Below are 8,617 nucleotides of genomic sequence, written 5' to 3' on the forward strand. Positions count from 1 at the left end.
GATCAGTCCATTCTCCACTTAGGTGTCAAAGTGATCTTCCTAAAGTGAAGGCTTGATCATGTCCCCCCACCCCCCACCCCTACTCAATAAACTCAGTGGGTCCCTATCACTTCCAGGATCAAATATAAAATATTTTGGCATTCAAAGCCTTTCATTACCTGATTAATTTCCCATATTTTTAGCCTTCCACCTCATATCCCCTGATATATTTTATGATCCAGTGACACCTCTCACTTACTTCCATTTGGAGGAAAAAATTCAAAACCATTGTAACATATAAACATTTTCAAGCAAAAAAAAATCCTATATTGTCCATGTGCCAAAATGCATCTCATTCTGTGTATTAGTACATCACCTCTCTGTCATGAGGAAAGCAGCATTCATCATGTGCCTCAAAGAGATCAAAGAAGAAAAAAGCCATATATGCAAAAAAATGACAGCAGCATTTCTTGTAGTGGTAAAAAGTATAAATTAAGGGTTATGCGCATGGATAGGAGAATACCTAATCAATTATTGTACATGAATATAAGGGAAAACTGTTGACTGTAAGAAATAAGGTAAAAAGATAAATTTAAATAAATCTGGGAAATTTTCTGTGAACTGATGCAGAATGAGATGAGAGGAACCAGGAGAATAATTTATACTATAATGCTAATACTGTAAAAATGAACAGTTCTAAAAGACATAAGAACGGTGTTCATTGCAATGAAAATTTCTTTCAAAAATCTAAATTGGTTGGTTGTATAAATTGCTCTCTTCATACAAATCCTCTTTTTCCTCCTCATTGAAACCACTTCCTTTTGTTTCTTCAGAATTTCATTATTGAGGGTCTTCTATTTGATCTTTCTTTCCTCTGAACTATTTGAAATCTCCTTTTTCAAAATCCAGGGTGAATGTTAGATTTTGTTCACATTTCTTCCTGACTCCCCACAAATTCTATAATGGAGTGGTTGCTAACCTCCAATATTCCCATCTTTTCTTCCCCAATAACCCATCTTTCCCTGTTAGTGGGAATTAGGTGCAGAAAAGAATTTCTCCTTATTGTTTTCTTCATCTTATGACCCACGGAGTTATGAAGGCAAGCTGATAGATTATTAGCTAAAAAATGTAGTAAGGGGCAGATAGGTGGCGCAGTGGATAAAGCACCAGCCCTGGATTCAGGAGGACCTGAGTTCAAATCTGGCCTCAGACACTTAACACTTAGTGGCTGTGTGACCCTGGGCAAGTCACTTAACCCCAATTGCCTCACCAAAAACCAAAAAACACAAAAAACAAACAAACAAAAAGTGCAGTAAGATAGCAACATGTTATGAATTAGAGGAGCACAGGTTCCTTACAAACATCTCAACAAAACTCTAAAAATGCATCAAAAAACAATGATAAAGGAAACAGAAGAGAAACAGCTATGAGCTCCTCCATCCAGTCCAGGATTACATAAAAAGACTGCCAGTTTCCTAAAGAAGCTTTGAATGCAACAAACCAGGATAGGTGGATGTAAACAATGTAGTCCCTCAGCAGGAGTCATGGCCAGACCAGCATCTATCCATAGACAGGATTAGAGCATCACTCAAGCAGCCCAACATTTAGCCACAATATAAAATAGAGACAGCATTTTCTGGGCAGCATGTTGCCCAGAGACATTCCTTCCTATGGCACAACAGGAGACAGGGTGATAACATTACTCTGATATCTTTATACCAAGGCCTAGGCAGCACCACTCAGACCCAGGCAACACAGAACCCAGGCAGCCTGGTGCCCAAACAACACATGCCCAAGACATAACCAGAACCACAGTAGGAGACAGGACTAGAAAAAACATCTGGAAATCAAAGGGTTTGGAATCTTGCAGGAGGCCTGTATAACCAGCAGTATCTCCTAGGGGGTCTGTCATGATTACAGAAAGGAGAGTAGCCAGCTCTGGATTAAAAGTTGTGCAAGGAGAAATAGAGGAGTAGTCAAAGCTAAAGCCTAATTTAAGCCATTGGGATATGAAGCCCAAACTCACGAATTATATTAGGAGAGGCCTAGTCTCACATACCATTCAAAAGTATGAAATAGAGTAGACTCTAACCCAAGGAAAGTAGGCTGGAAGAATAAGCAAGAAGAGTAAAAAAAAGCTATTATATTGACAGGGATGCTCAAGATAAAAACCCAGAAGAGGATAACTTAAAAACATCTATAAGCAAGGTATTTAACTAGAATGTTTGGACAAGATGAAGCAAGAGTTTAATTAAAAATAATTTCTGAAAAGTTTTCATCAATAAAATGAGAATTCTAGAGAGGAAAAAACTGAAAAAGAAATGAGTTATATAAGAAAGAATTGGAAAGCTAGGCATAAGAGGAACAAAACCTCGCATCTGAATGAAGCAAGAAATATTAAAACAAAGTCAAAAGACTTCAAAAATAGTTGAAAATATGTGTTATAATATGCCCAAAGGGCCATAAAATTGTGCATATCCTTTGATCCAACTACTAGGTCTGTATCCCAAAGAAATAATAAAAAAAGGAAAAGGACCCACATGTACAAAAATATTTATTGCAGTTTTCTTTGTGGTGGCAAAGAATTTGAAATTGAGGGGTGCCCATCAATTGGGGAATGGCTGAACAAGTTGTGGTATATGAATATAATGGAATACTATTATGCTATAAGAAACGATGAGCAAGCATATTTCAGAAAATCTTGGAAAGGCCTACATAAACTGATGCTGAATGAAGTGAACAGAACCAGAAGAATGTTAAACACAGTAACAACAACATTGTGCGATGATCAACTATGATAGACTTAGCTCTTCTTAGTAATACAATGATCTAAGACAATTCCAAAACACTCATGATAGAAAATGCTATCCACATCAAGAGAAAGAACTATGGAGTCTGAATGCAGATGGAGGCATAATATTTTCACTTTTTATTCTTTTGTTTTTTGTTTTTTCTTTCTCATGGTTTTTCACTTTTGTTCTGATTTTTCTTCTGTAACATGACATATAGAAATATATTTAACGTGATTGTACTTTTTTTTTTTTTTTTTAGTGAGGCAATTGGGGTTAAGTGACTTGCCCAGGGTCACACAGCTAGTAAGTGTTAAGTGTCTGAGGCCAGATTTGAACTCAGGTACTCCTGACTCCAGGGCCGGTGCTCTATCCACTGTGCCACCTAGCTGCCCCTTGATTGTACTTTATAACCTATATCAGATTGCTTCCTGTCTTGGGGAAGGAGGAGGGAAAAAGGGATGTAGAAACAATTTGGAACTCAAAATCTTACAAAAATGAATGTTGAAAACTATCTTTACATGTAATTGGAAATGAATAAAATACTATAAAAACAGAAAATATATGTTATAAAAAACCAACTGACATAGAAAATCTATTTAGGAGAAAAAAATGTAAGAATCATTATACTCCTTGAACATCATGACCAAAACATGAGCCTAGATATTATATTTCAAAGAATCTTAAAACCATCTAGATCTCTTAGAACTAGAGGGCAAAGTGGGAACAGGAAGAACACAGTGGTCACCTCCTGAAAGAAATGCCAAAATGATACTCCCAGAAATATTATACAAGATTTAGAGCTTCTAAATTAAAGTGTATATGTGTGTTTGATGTATTGACTATTAGTCTATATAGTTCTCTATAGTGTACATACCCATCCATTCATCCATCCATCCATCCAAACATACATACACACATACACATCCATCCATATAGAGGAATATATATGCCTGTGTATGTATACACACACACACATATATATATATATATAGACATGCATATACATATATATAAATATACTGTTTATATATGTAGGATATAGTATAAATGGTATACTTATATATACTATGTCTATACAGTCTATACTATATACACACTATGTATATGCAGTAGACAATATATACTATATAGTACATACATTATATACACATGGTATATTCTATATGTCATAGTATATACTACATACTATATGTTATATTGTATGTTATATATAGTATGTACAGTGTATATTATGGTCTATGTCTATATATACCTATATAGACACATATACATACACATACACACATATATGTGTGTGTATATATATTATATATATGTGTGTGTGTGTGTGTTTAGAAAGAAGTCATCAAGAAGGAATTAAAATACCAATAGCCACAGTTAGGACTTCCAAGCATTCCTGATGAAAAGATCAGAGCTGTGTGGAAATTTAGAAATTCAAATATAGGAGTTAAGAAAAACCTAAAAAGGTAAACATGAATGAACAATGATAAAGAACTAAAGGATAAACTGCTTACATTTAAATATGGGAAGATCATACATCTATTCCCACTGAATCCTATCAATATCAGGGGTCATAAAAGGAACCTAATTATAAAAAAGGCCTAGGAGTAGTTCTGTGGTGTCTTGATAATTTTTTTTGGGTGGGGGGACAAAAAAGGTTAAGTGACTTGCCCAGGGTCACACAGTAAGTGTCAAGTGTCTGAGGTCAAATTTGAACTCAGGTCCTCCTGAATCCAGGGCTGGTGCTCTATCCACTGCGCCACCTAGCTGCCCCCCCTTCTTTGCAGAGGTCTTGATAATCTTAAAAGAATACTGAAAAGGGAGGGGAAGAGAAATTATATAGGGCATGAGCTCCCTTCTACCATTTTGTTCTATAGGGAGGAGGCAGGGGTTAATATCAAAGTTTAGTTCAGTTACTAAGCATTAGAACCACCAAATTCATTTCCAAAATTGGCATCACTGCCAGCTTCTACTGGACTGGAGTCTGTACCTGTGCTCCTCAGGGCATTACTGGGCTGGCTGCAATAATAAGCTGAGATTCTTGGTCTCAGATCCTCAGGCTTTGGTCACCAGGGCCAGATTAGAGATTCCACTCCCTCATACAAATGCAACAAAGAATCATGACTATTGCTGAATCAGGGGCAGGTAGGTGGCACAATGAATAGAGAGAGATCCAGCCCTGTAGTCAGGAGGACCTAAATTCAAATGCAGTCTTAGACATTTACTAGCTATGTGACCCTAAGCAAGTCACTCCACCCTGTTTGCCTCAGTTCTTTATCTGTAAAATGAGTTGGAGAGTGGATAGAGCACCGGCCCTGGATTCAGGAGTACCTGAGTTCAAATCCGGCTTCAGACACTTAACACTTATTAGCTGTGTGACCCTGGGCAAGTCATTTAACCCCAATTGCCTCACTAAAAAAAAAAAAATGAGTTGGAGAAGGAAAAGGCAAACCACTCCAGTATATTGCGGAGAAACCCCCAAATGGGGTCACAAAGAGTTGGATATGACTGAAATGACTCAACAACAAACCTTTATTTGCCTCAGTATTCTCAACTGTGAAATGGGGATAATTATAGCACCTACCTCACAGGATTGTTGTGAGGATCAAATGAGATAAACTTGTAAAGCACATAGCACAGTGCCTGGCAAACAGCAGATCCTTTATAAATGCTTACTCCCTTCCCTTCCTCTTTCCTGAACTCATGATAGCCTACAGAGTGTCAAATCATGGTCCAGTCCTCCAGTCTTCCTAAAGCAGTCCCCTAGAATTTCCCTTAAAATTCCACTGTAAGTGGCCTATCCACCAGCTTGCTACTTCTGTGGAAATGAATGCTAGTGTGATGGCAGTTGAGTAAGTATTTGATTAGGACTCTACAGTTAAATCTTGGTTCAGCTATTTATTACTTGTTTGACCTGGGACAAGCCGCCTCATTCCTCTGGGTCTCATTTTCCTTATCTGTAAAATGAGGGGGTGGATCACATAATCTCAGGAGTTCCTTCCACCTTTAAATCTAAGTTTCTCAGAAAGCTGCTGCAGTGGACAATGAAGTAACTACTTTACTATGCAGGTGCTCATTAAAAAAAAAGTCGAGGGGCAGCTAGGTGGCGCAGTGGATAAAGCACCAGCCCTGGATTCAGGAGTTCCTGAGTTCAAATCCGGCCTCAGACACTTAACACTTACTAGCTGTGTGACCCTGGGCAAGTCACTTTAACCCCAATTGCCCTACCGAAAAAAAAAAAACAACAAAAAAACCCCCAAAACTGAAAATATTGGCTTTGATAATGATTGTAATGCTTTATAAGACTCTGTCAAAGCTGCATGATCCTAAATGTTTAGAAAAACATTTGACATGTATAACTTATATCTGATTATTTACCACCTCAAGGGGGTGATGAGGTGAGGGATAGAAGGAGAGAGGGATAGAATTTGACACTCACAATTTTTTTTTTGAGATATTTTATTTTTTCCGTTACATGTAAAGATAGTTCTCAACTTTTGTTTATACATGCTTTACAATTTCAGATTTTTCTCCCTCCCTCCCCTCCCTCCCCCCTCCCCTAGACAGCAGGTAATCTGATATAGGTTATATCTATATATCTCTATACATATACATATATATATATATACACACACATATATATATACACATAATAACATTAATCCTATTTCTGCATTAATCCTGTTACAAGAGAATCAGAGCAGTGATGCAAAACCTCAAAATAGAAAAAAAAAACAACAGCACCCAAAACAAAAGAAATAATATGGTTCAATCAGCATCTATACTCCACAGTTCTTTCTTTCTTTTTTCTTTCTTGGATTTGGAGATCCTCTTCTATCATGAGTTCCCTGGAACTCTTCTGTGCCATTGCATTGGTGAGAAGAATATAGTCCATCACAGTAGGTCAACACTCAATGTTGATGATACTGTGTACAATGTTCTTCTGGTTCTGCTCATCTCACTCATCATCAGCTCAGACACTCACAATTTTAAATAAAAATATTAAGAAAAAGAAAATCATTTGGTTGCAAAATACACTGGAATTTCACCTGTAACAGTGACAGAGAAACATTCTACAAAAGGTATGTACCATATAAGACTTGATGTTATTATAGGGAAAATGCTACTGAGTTTACAACTCTTTTTATTTAATACAAGGGATAACTTTTGGTCTGTCTGTGTGACCATTTCTCTTCTCTCCAAATGGAGGTAGAAGTATTCTAGGTGTTTTGTAATCTTGAGTGAATCACTGGGCACTGAGTATTCCTATGGGGGGAAAAATCATGTGGTCATGTGACCAACAAGCTAAAGAACTAAATATTTTTGCTAATACTTGTAAACTCTCAAACCTCTTCAAAATAAGAATTATGCATAAGAAGTAAAGCAATTTCAGCTATTTCAATGGTCTAAGACACCAAGGACCTTAAAACACAACAACCTGATGAACAGGGAAAGCTAATCCCTAATCCTTAAAATGGTCAGTCTTCACCACCCCCATACCCAATATCCTATCCGTTGGAATCAGTACCTGTGATTTGACAGTACTGCACACAAATTTGTGCTCTGGGATTCAATCAGAAATTCACTTACTATTTCTGCAAGCTACCTCTTCCTACCTCTACACCCTCCCTACTACACCATTCTGAGACAACATGCAACAGAACTCAACTCTGCCAACTTACCTACCCAGCCTTTGTGGGAGGTGGAGATACAGGAAAATGGAAGTTTATCCAACCTAAAGGGATGCTGTGTTGCAGCAATGCTCAAACATAAAATTAAGGAATATAGAAAACTGGGGCAGGGAATTAGTTTATGTGTGGAGCTTCAGGAGCCTTGAAGGGGAAAACATGGCATACAGCTGAGGTCAATTGTGCCATTCTCCCTGTCCCCAAAACTCACCTGAGCAGAAACTGAAGCCAGTGAAAAGTGAATTCCCCAGCACCAAAGGAGGCTGAAAAAACTTTGAGGTCCAGTCCTTAGGGGATTTGTCATTAAAGGAAGAGTTTGAAGACAACTAATAGAGGAATGTAAAGAAACAAGTTTTAATTTACCAGTGATTTGGCTATGGAACTAACCATAGGACAATGTTCCCAATTATTATTATTTTTTTGTGGGGCAATGAGGATTAAGTTACTTGCCCAAGGTCACACAGCTAGTAAGTGTCAAGTGTCTGAGGCCAGATTTGAACTCAGGTTGTCATTAATCCAGGGCTGGTGTTTTATCCACTGTGCCACCTGGCTGCCCCTTCCAAATTGTTTTCTTTTTCTTTTTCTTTCTTTCTTTCTTTTATTTTTTTTGGTGAGGCAATTGGGGTTAAGTGACTTGCCCAGGGTCACACAGCTAGTAAGTGTCAAGTGTCTGAGGCCAGATTTGAACTCAGGTCCTCCTGAATCCAGGGCTAGTGCTCTATCTACTGTGCCACCTAGCTGCCCCAAATTTTTCTTTTTCTTTTTTTTCAAATAGTTTTAAGAGAGAAATAAGAATTATAAAAGCAAATTGTATAGCCTGCACAGCATGACAGAGTAGAAAAACTGGAATGGTGGCAGATTTCATGCAAGAATCAAAAGAGACAACAAATGACTGGGAATGAAAACAGAAAGAAGTGAAGGACAATCTAGAGGAAGCAGGCAAAACCCCCCAATAACTTTAAAAGAAAACTTGATCTCCATAAAAGCAAAATGTATTAATCTCAAAGATAGGATGTATAAAGACAACTCAAGGATTATAGGTCTCATGGAAGAATATAAGCAGTAAAACAAACAAACCTGAACACTAGAATGCAAGAAATGATACTAGAAAACCTCCCAGAAAGACCAAACATATAAAACAAAATGTCAATGGAGATA

Source organism: Dromiciops gliroides, chromosome 3 (genome assembly GCF_019393635.1).
Source record: "Dromiciops gliroides isolate mDroGli1 chromosome 3, mDroGli1.pri, whole genome shotgun sequence".
Lineage (NCBI taxonomy): Eukaryota > Metazoa > Chordata > Mammalia > Microbiotheria > Microbiotheriidae > Dromiciops > Dromiciops gliroides.